This window comes from Hakea prostrata, chromosome 6 (assembly GCF_041222555.1).
Source record: "Hakea prostrata isolate BN-2017 chromosome 6, UWA_Hpros_2, whole genome shotgun sequence".
Taxonomy (NCBI): Eukaryota; Viridiplantae; Streptophyta; class Magnoliopsida; order Proteales; family Proteaceae; genus Hakea; species Hakea prostrata.
In genome coordinates this window covers 12,469,496-12,485,382 of record NC_142605.1, presented here as the reverse complement: position 1 = coordinate 12,485,382, position 15,887 = coordinate 12,469,496, and positions in this window count along the sequence as shown.

Here is a 15,887-nt window from a genome sequence, read left to right as displayed (position 1 = left end):
GTAGTTGGCAAATTAGGCTTTTGTTGGGTGATTTTGGGAACTCTTTTAAAACATAATTGTTTCTAATTTATGTTTATTGATCTTCTTACATGATTAGGTTTATTTTGATTATACTCACCAACTCGTAAGTGTGACTTTGTGGAACTTTGGAAAGCTTATGCTAACTAGAAAGGTGATGAATATACTTTAACCTTATCTTGCATGTTTAATTATGTTAATTAAATTTCATTATTGATATCTTGTCTTGCTTTAGTATTTATTATCTTGTGATTATGTGTGGGTCTTTGCATGAATGAAAGGTAAGAAAGAATGTTTGCTTCCATTTCAATATTCTTTGAATGATGATATGAGAATATGTGTAGGATTGGTTTTGAGACTTCGATTCTCTTATATCTATTTACCAACTAGGGTTGTGGGTTCACCCATTGCCCTAGTGACCTTATGTGATTGCCTAAATTTTGATTGGGGAATGGGGAATGCCCTTTTGGCGTTTCTGTCATTGGACACCAGTGGATGTGGTATGGGACGCATTCCTATGGTGCCCTTGGCACTTTCCTTGATTTCTAATTAACATACCTAGGGCATGTTTTAGAAATGTTTGGCCAATTGACCTCATGAGTACTACTACCCTTCCGGCAGGGGTATTGAAGCCGGTTATCCCGTGATGTTAGTGGCTGGGTCCTGAGTGTCAAGCAGGCCCACTATCATCATAGAGAGGTATGGTTGCATATAATAGATAAGGGCTCATGGGCGCTCAAGACCGGTAACCAACCTGTGAGAGGGCATGGAGAGCATCCTATCCATTATTATGTGGATGGGGTCCAGAAGATGCCTCCCATTGAGGATTCCATTCATAGGTGGGAAGGTATCAAACCAAAAGAGCACTAGGCATGAGGGGAGATATCCGGACCATATGTAGTACGAGACCGTATGACTTTGCACTGGGCTAGGATTATCCTCGACATGCACCAAATCTCATACCAAACGGTGATATAAGAGAGTGGTGACCTATACCCCAACCATGGCTTAACAATACTTTACCCAACCACCGCGGAGAACCCAATAGACGTCTCTTGTTGAGGGAGAGTGACTGAGACCGCCCAAAGGAGATTGGTGTAGAAACTTAATGCGTGTCTACCATAGAGACCTGATGATAAAGTTAGGAGCAGAATATCATAATCATTCATAGATCATATCATTATCATTAATTACATTATCGATACTCAAGCTATATGTGTGGTGTGGATTCTTGTGTACGAATGCATGATATGATGTGGAATCTTGTGAACAAATGCATGATATGATGTTGAGTTGACCTCACGGAGTTTTGTTGAACTCATTCCTTTATATATGTCTGTTTCTATTAGAATATACTACAGGTTATGAGGACTCCTTCCAAGTGGAGGATTCGTTGCCGACAGACTTTCTTGAAGGGGTGACTAAAGAAGATGTAGATTTGCATGGAGCTTCATGCTCATGCAAAGATTGTTCTTATGGGGTATGATTCCATTAGGGAATCATTTTAGTTTAAATTCCGCTGCAACAAACTATTCTTCCTTTAAACTCTGATGTCCATTTTGATTAACTTTAGATAATCCAGATTTGATAACTTATTATTTGAATTTGATTTATTCTTGTCCTTTTAATTATGCTATATCATGTGTTGTATGGAATTTTCACTGAACCTAGGTCTTGCGATGTATCACCCCCACGGGTATTCGGGTATGATCGGATCCAGCTGGGTGGGGTGTGACACCAACCACTGACATCACATGTTAATTGACTTCAATACCCCTGCTAGAAGGGTAACAATACTCATGGGGTTACCTAACGGTCCTAACCAACAAAACTAGACACCTAGTATCCACGTGCTTAGGTCTAAGTGCACATATATATATATATATATAGTCACCAGGGTAATGGGCGAACCCACAGCCCTAGTGGGTATATACGTACAAGATGACAAATCCCACAATCAAATCCACACATTCACATCATTCGCATATAACAATTCATAAAATTTGAAGGTAGAAACTAATAGAAAATAACAGTACCTTCTGTTAGTGCAAAGTCTCACACAATTTATAATAGAGTACATGATAACAATTTAAAGGAAGATTCAAATAACATCAACAATTACACAAGATATGGTTAAGTATTTTCCTCACCTTTTCAAGTTAATAATCCTCTTCAAAGTCCCAAAAAGTTCGCCAAAGAGAGTGCAATTAGACCAAAATAACCCTAGGTACCTAAGAACGTCAGTAAGTAGCAATCGGGGATCGATTGGGGGTCAAAAGAGGGCCAAAACACACATCCCAAATATGGCTGGTTGGATAGGTTTACAGGACCAGTCGACTGGCTAGTCAACCCCCCTGCCAAAATGCTTATGAGCAAAAATTCCGATTTCGATTCAAAATCAATTCAAAATGGGACTTTGGGTTCTTCAAGAAAGTGAGTGAGTAGCAATCGGGGACCAATTGGCGGTCAACGGAGGGCCAAAACACACATCCCAAATATGGCCAGTTGGATAGGTTTACAAGACCAGTCGACTGGCTAGTCAACCCCCCTACCAAAATCCTCATGAGCAAAAATTCCCATTTCAGCTTCTATTCAAAATCAATTCAAAATCAATTCAAAATGGGACTTTGGGTTCTTCAAAGTAACAATATTAGGGTCTCCAAAACATCATCCAAACATCCCAATTAGGTCTCAAATGAAAAGCCCCAAATTTGGCTCCTTGTATTTGCCCGCGGGAGTCTCAGAGAGGTTCAATATAGTTTTGAATGCAAAGATTCGCACAACCAACTCTCAAAGAAGTTGGAAGACACAAAGAGAAACAAGGAGAAGCATTCAATGAAACCTAATCACTCCAACAACCATAACCTAGCATTCATTGCTAATAATCACCATCAAAATTGGGTAAGAAAAATATGGTTTTTAAGAACACTCACCTTTCTAAGTGTTATTGCGATGATTCAAGCATCGATGTGATGCCACATGGAAGGAATCCACCAAATTCCTTGAATTTCTTCTCTCCCAAGCCCTCAGCACCACTCTAGCAATAAGAAATACGTTTACGAGGGGTTGGAAACTTAAAATAGGGTTTCTGGTCCGAAATACTAAGTCTGCCAAGCAATTGGGTAGAGGGCGGTCGATGTAGCCATTTAATTGGCTCCAATCAATTGGCCCTCTAACTCTCTCATGAGGGGACCGATTTTTGTGATTCTTGGATGGGTAGAAAGGTCATTTCAAGGCCTAATCAATGGTGTATTTTACCTTGATATTTGAGTCTTCCTCCATTGGTTTTTGGAAGTGTGAAAACCTTCTTTTTAAGCCTTCTTGACTGGTCTTCTCTCTCCTCTTAAACTTTAATAGAGGGGCTGAGTCTTCTACAAGGTCATCCACTTCTACGGAGTCCATTTCCGAACTTCTGGGCTCGACTTGAATGGTCCACAATTGTCATCTACTCGAGCTCCGGGTTCGCAGTTTTGAAACCATGGGTTAAAGGGTTAGGAATCCAAGGGATTTCACAAAAGGGGCTATATGTGGCATTGTAAACCTCATCTATCTTGGCTTATAGATGTAAATTTTATCTTACCTTATGGTTGAATAATCGCAAAGGACAAGCAATGGTGGGATAGAAAACCACATATGCCATGGAGTCTTCTATTGTGCTGTAGATGTCCTTTGTGGTATCACATAAATACTTAGGAGGATCTTCCTATAAATAGGATATATGGCTTTCTCCACTCCAAGGGAAATTTAGGATGCCTTCCCTTTAGGGGTGTCAATTTGCAATCCGAACTATTAAAACCAAACCGAACCAACCCAAATTGAATCCTAATGGCTATGTTTCAGCTGAGGTGGCAATGTCCGAATGGTTTGGGCTTGTTCTAGCCAGTTTATGTGCTACCTGTTAGCCCATTAGTTCTACTATGATATAGTTTTGGAGAGGTTACAGTAGACTAGTTCTACTAAGCCCATTAATTTTTTTTCGTCGAGAGGTCTTAGTTTTCTTGTAAGATATAGTTTTGGAGATATAGTTTTCTATTCAATACCATCTACATTTATAAAACATCCATATATTTAATTTTGAGCTTCAATTCTCTAATATATTTTAAGTTTAACTTACACTTAGTGCCATAAAACTAACTTTAGCTTCAAATGCTCTCTATTTTCTGCTCAAAATCTATTTTTAAGAGTGAATAACAATATTGTGCAAATAAGCTATAACGGTTTTATAACGAATTGATAATGGTCTCAAAAATGCCCCAACTCGAATCCACACTATTAACACAAACCTTTAGCCAACCCAAACTCAAATCATACCAAACTGAAATTGAACTAAAACTGTTATTTTCTAAATTGACTGTGTTTGGGCTTGGTGTTTTTATGCCCGAAACCGTTAAGCCCAAATCAAAACACCCCAAACCTCATAGTTGACACCCCTGCTTCCCTCTCTTACTCTCCAATTTTATGTTCTAGTCTTCCTCAAACCCATATCTCTAACTCCCATTACTTAAGTTCTATCTTCTCCCATGCCAATGGTTTGTGCTTGTGTAGTATGAGTGCTTCCCCCCCCCCCCCCCCCCACCCTCCCATTATTATGCTTTGATGCTTGTAGAAGCTTATTCCCTACCTTGAAACAATTGGGATTTGTTTGTAATGTTTTTTAAACAAGACTTTTCTTATCAATAATATAGGAAGTGTCGATTTAGATTTTCCCATAGAGCTTGATGTGATTAGCATCCAATGAGCACTAGATCACTTAATTGTAGAAGAAATTTGATATAACAAGCAAGAAGTGCTCAATCTTCTTTTGACTCTAGCTAAAAATAATTGACCTCCCCTTTTGGTTCAACATTTTTGAAGATTTTGGACTAGTGTCAAGGAGAGCCATCTGCTAGTTGTCACTAGTGTTTCATGGTATACTTTCGGAGTTTTCTTCATCTTGGAATCTCATGACTCTACAGACATTTGTAACCCTAAAAACACTTTTCATTGTTTTTCTTTTTTTTTTTGGGTAGGATTTTCATTGTTCTATGTCATGGTATCACGCCTTTTCTCTGGCTGACACCACTAACTGATATTGGGTTTTCCTTCTTGGTTTTGCTTCAATTGCCTTCATCCTTTTTTTTTTGAAGATAAAGATAATAATATATGTAAACTTAGATAAGTTGGTTACAGCCCATATGAGACATGGTCTCAATACACCTGAGTCCTATAAGTTCATCAGATAAACTAAAGAGCCAGGTTATTGTTGCATCCTATTTTAAATTACATACTTCTAATTTGGTTGTGATTGGTATTATCCTTGCCAAAATAGGGGGAAAAGTGGGGGGGATAGTTGATATGTTTTGCCAACATTTGTGAAGAGGTCCCCTTCTAGGTAATCACACCATATATATTTGGGCTGCACGTCCTGTTGTCGTGCTTGCTATAATACTTCCCATATAGCTTGCAGTAATTGTTGTAGCCGTTGTCCTCATGTTGCCTGTCCCTTTCGTACATCTCGAATTCTCCCTTCCCATAGTAATCCTGCTTGCCATCTATCTTGATTCAGTTCATCAGATAACCCTACACACATTAAAAGTACTAAGTTTCCAAAGTTATTGTGTAAATGCATACATTTAATGCAAGTGTTCTGGTTTATAGTAGCCGCATTGGTATAATCAATGTTTTTGATCCCAATATTTAGATCTTTTATCCATCTATTGACATTTTCAATTATTTGAGAGGGGTTGGTCATCTTTTTGCTGTATACTTTGGCATTTCTTGCTAGCCAAATGAAATAACAGCAAATTGTAAAATTTGATAAGAACCAAATTTTAGTGCTTTTGCCAAAATGGTAATCAGTTAGAAAGGATGTGCATAAGTTAAGGATAGAAGTGCTTCTGATGTGTTCCATTATAAGTCCTAGTGGTCCGGTGGCCCAAATTATTTTTGTCCATTCGTAAGAGATGAAAATGTGCCAAAGTGATTCTTCCTTGTCATTGCACAATTCACATGTTGTACTCATTCCTGCCCATTTGTTGATGATCATTTTGGTTGGCAGTCCTACATTTAAAAGTCGCCAAAAAAAGATTTTAAACTTCGGTGAATAGGTAATTTCCATACAAAATTCCACCAACGGGGAGAACTTTGTAGGGACTCATTATTATCTATATTAGATAACGCAATTCCTGCTAGTTTTGCAGTAAATTCTCTTGTTGTCGATAATAGAGATAACCATGAGTCTTGTGTTGGGGATGGGTGGATTGGAAAATTTAGCTGAGAGATAAAAGAGATTAGTGGATCCGTAATGCTTTGGTTGTTCAGATCCCTTCTTCGTTGTTGGTAATCATTGTATACTTCTTGCACCATTGCATTCCTTTTCCCTAGCTGGAGATTGATATTGCTGACCCTAGGATCCACCATTGGCTGTACCCATGGGTCAAACCAAAAGTACGTGTTTCTACCATCACCAATTTTCCTTTGTACCATAGTTTGTAGTGTAGGGATAATGGTGGTCATACTATTCCATATCCATGATCCTTTCTTTTTTACAACTTTAGGATCAAATATGGAAGAGTTGGGGAAGTATCTTGCTTTGAGAATTCCACCCCACAAAGTCTGCTATTGATTGAGGAGTCTCCATCCTTTTTTAAGCAGTACTGCACTATTGACCTGTTCCATTCTTTTGAAGCCTAACCCTCCTTGTTGTTTGGGTTTGCAGCATTTATCCCAAAGAGATTAGCGTGAATTGTTTGATTTTGTTAGGTTTTCCCAACCAAAATCATTGACAGATTGTATCTAGTTTCCTACATATCAATTTGGGGAACCGAAAACACTGCATTAGATAGATCGATTGAGATTGAAGGACAGATTTCATGAGTACTTCCCTTCCTGCGTAAGATAAAGTTGATGCTTTCCAGGTGGCCATTTTGTTTCTCATTCTGTGAATGAGAAGGTCATAATGTTTTTTCTTGCTTCTTCCATGGAACATTTTAGTTCCTAGGTAGGTTGCATTCTTTTTCATTTCCTGAATGCCAAGCACCGATAGGATTGCTCCTTTGTTGACCTGGTCCACATTTCTTGAGAAAAAAGCCCCACTTTTGTTGAAATAGATTTCCTGCCCTATGATGTCCGAGAACAAGTCGATGGTAGCTTGAATGGCTAAGACATCTTCCTTTGTTGCTCTGCAGAATAGAAAAGTGTCATTCGCAAAAAAGAGATGGGAGACTTCAGGGGCATACCTGGCTATTTTGATTCCTTTGAAGAGGTTGAGGTCCCTATATTCAGTGAGTAATCTTGATAGGACTTCCATGATCATAAGGAAAAGGTATGGACTTAAGGGGCATCCCTGCCTGAGTCCTCGAGAAGCGTTAAACCACTGGAAAGGGCTTCCATTCAGCTTTATTGAGTATGATGTTGAAGATATCAGGTTATTGATAAGTTGACACCAATGGTTGTCGAAGCCCCACATTCGGAACAAGTTAATGATACTCTCCACTCTACTCTGTCATAAGCTTTGGACATATCCAATTTTGGATCTAGTTGTGTTCATAAAGTGGAAGATCTCATGTGCAATCTTAATGTTGTCCGTGATTTGTCTATTAGGGACAAAGGCGCCTTGACAGGGAGAGATGATGTTATGCAAACACGGTTTGAGTCTTTTAGCAAGGATTTTTGCTAAAAGTTTATAGGTAACATTGCATAAACTGATAGGACGAAAGTCCGACACTTTCCTAGGGGTTTCAGCTTTTGGAATGAAGCAAACCAGGTTATGGTTAATGCCAAAGGGTAACTCTGAGGTAAGAAAAAAATTATGAACAAAGAGGCATAAATCTGTTTTAAGCAGTTCCCAATTCTTTTGGTAGAAATAAACATTAAACCCATCCATCCCATGTGCTTTGTGTGGGGCCAAAGAAAATAGAGTTTCTTTAATTTCCTCCATCGACGGTGGTTGGGAGATACGCTGTGGTATCAGTTGATGGTCCAAAGTTGGAAATAATGCTTCCACGAAGTTCGATCCAGTGGATTAGACGAGGTGAAGAGGTCTTTTAGATAGGCCGCGAAAGTGGTTGCAATTTCTACATTACCTGTGATGATATGGCCATCATGATCTAAGAAGTCAATTCTCTTCTGTTGAGTGCGAATCTTTGCCGCCAGATGATAAAATTTGGTATTTTCTGTCTACATCAGTGATATATTTTTCTCTTGATTTTTGGAACCAGAAATGTTCTTCAGCCTGGAGGGCCCATTGAATGGTGGTGATCTTTTGATTGATTAACTCAATGTTTGGATTGTTGGAGGCTTGAAGAGCATCAATTTCAGAGGAGATGGTAAAGAAAAGATTATCAATATTTCTAAACACGGTTCTATTCCAGTGTTGTAGAAACCGAGACAGGTTTGCCAATTTGACTTGTAATCCCTGGTCTCCATCAGCTGCCCATGCAGTCTTAAGATGGTCAAGAAAATCAGGGTGTTGGTACCAGGCATTCTGGAAATGAAATAATTTCCTTCCATGCAGAGTAGAAGGTTCAGTGGTTAGGAGAAGAGGATTGTGATCCGACCCTAGTCGAGGTAGAGCTTGAATGGATGCCCTAGGAAGATGGAAATCCAATTAGGACAGGCGAAGGCATGATCCAACTTTTCTTTAACCAATTTAGGTGGTTTTTGCAAATTTGACCAAGTGAACGGGTTCCCGGTTCCATGGAGTTGGTTTAAGGCGTAGCCATCAATGATATGAGTTAGAAGATGCAAGGAAGGTGAAGGTTTGAAAGATCCTCCACATTTATCTTCAGCTTTCAAGACTTCATTAAAATCCCCAAAAACAAGAAAAGTGTGGGTCAGGTTCTCAATGAAGCCATGAAGGTGTTCCCCAGAAGGTAATTCTTTCAATGTACGTAGGGGGTGCATAAATGAAAATAATGATCCAAGAGGTATTATTGTTCGAGACATGGACAACAATGAAAGATTGATGAGTATGGATGATGGTTGCCTCAACACTAGGGTTCTTTAGAAGGCATAGTCCTCCTTTAAGACCTCTTCTCCCATAACTCTTTGAAAAAGCTAAAGGTTCAAGATTCCTAAAGGTTTTTTTCCTTAGGCCAAAGAATTTCTCATGATCGATGCATTTAGTTTTGCATAAAAACATGAGATCCAAGTGTTGTTTCTTGGTTATCTTGGTCAAGCATTGAGCAGTGAACTTCTCGTTAATACCTCTTACATTCCATGAGCAAGTCCTCATAGTGAGAATAACAACTAGTAATACCAATCAATTCCACAAGAAGAAAAGGGGATAGAGATGGTATTGCATCACCCGAATTCAATAAGAGTAATCAAGGACAAACAAAACAGCAAGACTATAAGTAGACAATAAAGAAAAAACACTGATCAAAAGAAGGTACAGCCTAACATAGATAGATAATAAGATAAGGAAAATTCTAGCACAGATATTAGAAACGAAATATTTTCAAAAGCAAAGCCTAGGCATGATACTTATTCCATCGAATAAACTGAATGTTGTTAAACCAGCAGAACAATATGCTAAAAACGCAGATAAAATGGGTAATACAGCTGTCAAAAAAGTCACTATAGAGGTGGTAGGGAAAGACCTGGGGGGCATCGGTTGCTTGGTCCTGGCCTTCATCTTGCAATTGGTTCTGGCTCATGTTGGTTATTGTTCATCATGGATTGCATCAGGTTGTTTTGCAGGATGTAGTTGTTGAACCTCGCCTCAATTCCCATCCTGTAGCGCATAAAAGTTTCCCAGGGTTGGGGGCAGGTAGCAAGGACCGAATATAAAGTGTTGTTTAGGGTATCCATAGGATCAGAATTAGAAGAACTTTCTGGTAATCTTCTCCTTTTTTTGTTCAGGTTGGGGCTTGGGGGTTGGCTTGTGCTATAGTTGATCTCCTCTTGGGTAGTGGCTGAAGATCCAGATTTCTTTGGCTCCATACAAGAATAGTAGAAGTTCACATTCTGTGCATTAAAGGAGTTATTGAATATTCCTCCTTTTCTTTCAAAGTTGTCCAGAAAATGTCTGAGCTGATCCTGCTCCTTGGTTTGGAGAATGTGTGGGAGACTAGGTCTTTTCAGCCTCTGCCTGTCCTCTTCCTCTGCAGCTCTTTCCCCTGTAATACGTGTTTCCTTTGTCTTTGAGAGCCCATCTTCAATTCAGTTACTTTCCATCTCTCTAACATGCTGTTGACTGGACATGTTTGCAGCAATAGCATGCTGATAGTCACCCTTCTTGTGGTAGAGTCAGAAATGTAAGCTACTGTAGTCTCTTCTACTCCTGCCTCAATCCCTTTGCCAGCCTGAGTTGTTGCACCTTCAAGAACAAATGAACTTTCTTCATTATCTCTAGTCTTTGCATCAGTGTTTCCTTCTTTCTCCATATTCTTGCTTGATCCTTTTTCCTTTCTTTTTTCCTATGAATCTTCTTGTAATTTCTTTCCTGCTTCTTGCTTATTTCCTGTTTGTACTACAGTAATGTAATCTATGACAATTTGGGCATTTGAACTAGTGGCTTTAGAAACGTCCACGTCAGCCCATAATCGTAGATCTTCTCCTTCATCAGCTCCTTCACCTACTTCCCCCCCCCCTTCTTTTGAGTTGATTCTTTTATTTTGTGCACTCTCATTTTTTCCCCCTCTTTTTTCTTCATTCCCTTCCTCAGTTGTCCAGGATTTAGCTGAGTTTTCATTTTTTTCTTCTTTTTCTTCTTCAGTTGGTCGGTCAATCACAGTAGATCCACCGACTAGATCCAGTTTGGATCCAAGATTCCCTAAATGGGATTCAGAGCCAGTAGTAAACTCAAGGTTTTGTATTTTTGAAACCTCGGTAGCTTTCATAACAGTGGGGGTGCCCTCTGCAAAATGAGCATGCCAAATGTTGCTGCTATGTAATTCATTTGGGTCATAGAAGCAAGATTAGGCTTCAAGAGAGGACCATTCTTGTCTTTAAGAGGTTGTGGGTGTGTAGGGATTTTAAAATCACCCACAGTGAAGAATTTAGTGCAGTTGTTGGCTTGCTCTACAGAATTCACAGCCAAGCTAGCATTCACATTCATGTTACTTCGGGAAAGGGAGCCGGGTGTAATATCAGACCTCATCTGATAGATTGTAGAGAGGCCTTCAAGATTTTCCTCTGATGGAATCATCACAGAATTGGACTCAATTAAGACCTCCTCAAAGCTCTAAGGAGGTGAGTTGTTGAAGTTTAAATTTAGGAACTCCATGCCCTCACCCCCAAAGACATCTAAGCCATCAACTAATGGAACTGTTGAAGCTACTGCCTTGGAGGATGGGGGAATAATAGTAGGAAGAATGGATACTCGATCCACAGTAGGGAGGGCCGACAGAATTTCCAAGTCTCTTGTAGAGTGAAACCTAGAAAGCCCCCCCCCCTCAATTGGCTCAGTCTGAAGTCCTTTAAAGAAATCAACAACTTCCAGATTTTCCTTAAGAGCTTGGCAGCATGTACCTGGGTTAAAGCTAAACTCTTCTGTGCAATTGTTTGTAGTATGACTTATCTTCCACACTTCAGGCAGAGGATCCTTACCTCATATAAAAGTTGCACAGGGGCCCAAGATCCTTTAGGACATTGGATTGCAGCCCTGAACCCCACAGTGCAGTTGATATTCAACATTATTTTAACCCTGGCAGAATTAGAAGGTATGCCAATGTCCACTGGATTAAGATGGACTTCAACTACTCTGCCAATAGCAGCTGCCGCCCCATATACAGCCATGGAAAGCCGATTTTCACTACTAATGCCTCTCATTTGAATCCAGACTACAATGGGAGGTAGAGTAGCATTTGTTCTAAACTCAGGAATGGGTTTTAAAGACAGATGGAGTATAGATGTTCCCAGCCACCATGGTGATAAAGAAAATACCTGATTCCTTCTCTCCTTCGACACAAAAGAGGCTTTGAACAAATCAATCCCAGCATAGAAGACTTGTAAGGCTCCAAGAGGTGCCCATAAAGTAGTAAGCTTCTTCCCAATGGCTAGGATCGAATCAGCCTTGAACCCAATTGCATATCCAAATAGGATTCTATTTTCTGCAGTCACCGGAAGAACAGTGACATCATTGTTGGAAGCCCAAGACCCATGGTGGTGAACTTTGTTCCATGAAGCTGCTTTTCCTTTTTTTCTTTTCAAAATGGGTGGAGGATTGTCCTGAGCCAATATCTAGAGGTATTGGTTCAATTGTGGGCAGAGGTGGAGTAGGCCAGCCCGCAGATCTTACCATTTTTGGTATGGTAATGAAGAAGAGTTGCAGGGGAAAGGAGATAGTGATTTCAGCTAGAAAAAGAGATTTCCGCTAGTATTTAGTGGCCCAGCAGAAGGAGTGTGTAGATCTTCCATAAATGGAAAGATTGGGGTTGGTGGTCATATGAGAATTAAAGACAGACCAGAGAAAGACAATCATCATCCTTTGAGAGTTCAGGGAGAGGGTCACGCAGTGGGTTGGTTTCAAAAGGGAGAGAATGCTTCAGAGAACCAGAGTAAGCTTTGGATGCGATGGGATGGCTGCACTAAGGAGGGAAAAGATGGGTTACAGCAGCTACATCCCTGCACACAACATGAATATTAATCAAGATAGGAGGGATTAAACAATCAACCAATACTTACCATCAACCGTAAATCGCAGAAGGAGCCGTTGAGACCAAGACCTAGCCCCCCAGCAGGGGGCCTAAGTAAAGAGCATTTCAGAGTAATCCAGTGAAATAGATCCTCTCACCATTAAATTTTAGAACAGACAGGTGGGGTTAATTTGCTCAGCTTGGGTAAGCTTCAACAGCGTGAGGTGACTGAGCTGGGGCGAAACAAAAAAGAAAAGAAAGGGAAGATGAAAGTCCTACAGATCTGTGGAGTTCTCAAAAAACGAGTCGAGATGGTGCAGTGTAGGCTTGAACTTCCAGTTAGCTTCTCTTTTGTTTAAAAGAAGGAATAGTTGAACTTCCAGCTAGCTTCTCTTTATTGTCTAGCATCCTGGAAATCTAAGCGCCTCTGATGTGCAGGTAGGCAGGTTTTGGTTAAATATATGTTTTCCAATTTTTTAACCAATTGCCTTCATCCTGAATTCCTCTATTGCCCCTCTTATTACTTTCAATGCTCAACCATCTCTTCCCTTATCAAGTTCTCTACGATTTTATTTGCGAGGGACTAGAAAGTAAAAAGGTAATTTTGCGACTCAACTTTTGTAGGTATGTTTTTCTTGTTTAGTTTACACACTTGAGTTGATTGCTTCACTATTAATTATTAGAATAAATTGCACTGACACCCCAAAATGGATGCCTTAAAGCACTGACACCCCACTTTATGTTTATAAAGCACAGAGACCCCAAAATTGGATTTTTATTGGATATATTTGTCAAATTTATCACTGAAAATAGTTAAATCACTGTTTATATTAAAAAATATCTATCATAAATAATGTCTAAAAGGTTTTCAATGACAAATTGGGCAATAAACATAAAGTAGGGTGTCAGTGCTTTAAGGCCTCCATTTTGGAGTGCCAGTGCAATTTGCTCTAATTATTATCATCACTGAGAGTGAGAACAACGGAATCAAGAGGTCGCTCTATCAAAAAATTTGCGAAGGAGTAAAGTGTGATTACCACTCTCAAGGCATTCTGAATTTTGTTTTTTGGGGTAAAGTTAACGCATTCTGACGGTAGATATACTCGTCGCAAAGGAGACAATTTTTAATATCAATATCGTCAATATTGAGTATGTGTCAAAATACTCAGTGTCAATTTGATGGGGCAACAGCAAAGTGGTTTTTAACAGCAAAGTGATAACAGTCCTTCAACAAATGCTGGATTCTTTAGAGCAACCCAATATCCAATTTTCTTCCTCCCAACTTTCTCTGCAATCTTTGTTCTACACCATTACCATCCTTTACTTTCCAATCGCTGTAATGATGCGTTTTCATATACCCTTTTTTTATTCGATTGTTGACATGGAGTAACTCCTTCTGAAGGGGTGCCACTGCCTGGATGAAATTATTATTTGATGAACATCACTGAGGAACTTGCTGAATATTTCTACAGGCGTCTGTGGTTTTTTGTAGGATGTTTTCAACGGTAATCCTCTACATTTCATTTATGGCATACCTACCACAGCGCTTCTGCGCTGTCGGTGAGTTATGCCCTCACCAACCCCAAACTCTACGGCCTCTCCTCTTAACTCACCTAGCGTTATTTCAATACTTTTTATCCTTCTTTATTTCTCCTTTTCTATTATCTTTCTTTCTGCATTTTCTCCTTAAAGCTTGTCTCGTCTCTTTCAGTTTCCCTTTGTTATGCCTATTGTGTGCTAATTACTTTTGGATTTCTCAAGCTTGGTCTCTAAGGTCGCTTTCTGCACTTCTATTAAAGCTGAATATTCTCAGTTGTTTTGGCGGTGCAGTCACTTGAAGTTACTTCTTTTAGATCTGTGGGGTTCGGTTTGTTCTTTTTGCTTTCTATTATTTTCAGGTAAGATTGTTGTTGGTCCAGTGGTTGTGGTTGTTGGAAACAGCGAACTTTCGGGTTGCTGATGGGAAGACAAGGGAATTTGGGACATTTTCGGGGACCGGCCTACAGAGAATCTTTGGATGGGTTTCCTCACTACTCTTATCACACTTCAAGGGGTCATTCTGTCTCTAGGGATAACATCAAGAGGTCGTTAAGCTTCAATGGCGAATTGACTGGAGGTTCTTCAACCTCTTATGCTAAGTGTTTAGCTGCGAAGACTTTATATGGCCAAGTCATTGGTGATAGAGTTGAGCACCTGTCTGATATTTGCAGAAACCTTGTGGAGATGTGGGTTCCTTTAGGCGCGGTGGATATTTCTCTACTCAGCAGGAATGGTTTTAGAGCTATTTTGCGGTGGAGGCTAATAGAAATGAAGTTCTTTCTCTGTCGCCTTGGTGGTTGGATCGTCGCCTACTGCATCTTGCTCTTATGCCCATTCCTAAAGACTCTCAATCTAGGATCATGCCTCCAATTGCAGTTTGGGTTCAAATGAGGAATATCATGAAGGACTGTTTCGACTATGGCATTATTCTAAAGGGTGCAAACGAAGTCGGGAAGGTGGTGAATGTTCAATTGGACATGGCTGCTCTGAAACTTCTAGAAGACTCTGCAAGGATTAAGATTATGCACAATCTTAATCATCCGGTTCGTCTCTTTGCCCAACTGAAGAGTTGTAGGGACGAGTGGGTTAACATGGAGGTTAAGTATGAACTACATCAAATTTGTGTCAAATGTGGAAAGATTGACCATTCTGTTAGTGGGTGTCCGATGAAGGTGCGTGATGATACAGGCCTTTCAACTCAAGATTTTATTTACAGGGATCTCTTAACACAACCAATTCATGTGGGGAGTGCTGGGGTGCTCACTTCCTCATGCTTGGAACGTCTCTTCTAGCTCCCTCCTTTGGTGAAGTCTGACGTCAAGAGGGATAGGTGCCTTGCGGATGATGGTGGCCGCCGGTGTGTTAGGACTGGAAGTCGTGGGTGTGATTCTGGAAGTCGTCGAGTGGATGATGATATTGGGAATCATACTAGAAAAATAAGTAACGCTCTACCACTTCAAGTGGATGCAAGTCTTGTGGGGAGTGGAAAGGGGGGCGAACGGTTCGCAGAGTTACAAAAATTGAAGAACATAAAAAGCCCTGTCGCTTCAGGGAATGCTTAGCGAGATACTTTTGTTATGGGTGATAAATTACCAAAGAAGGGGAAGGCTGTGGAGATAAATTTGTCTCAGAACATGGAAATTGAGAAGTGCTTGGCTACGGATGAAGATGTACTAGGAAGTAAACAGGTACAATTTTTAGAATTTTTGGAAGCTCCTCAAAGCTTCAACTTTGAAGAATTTCTTAATTTAAATGATGAAGAATTGAAGG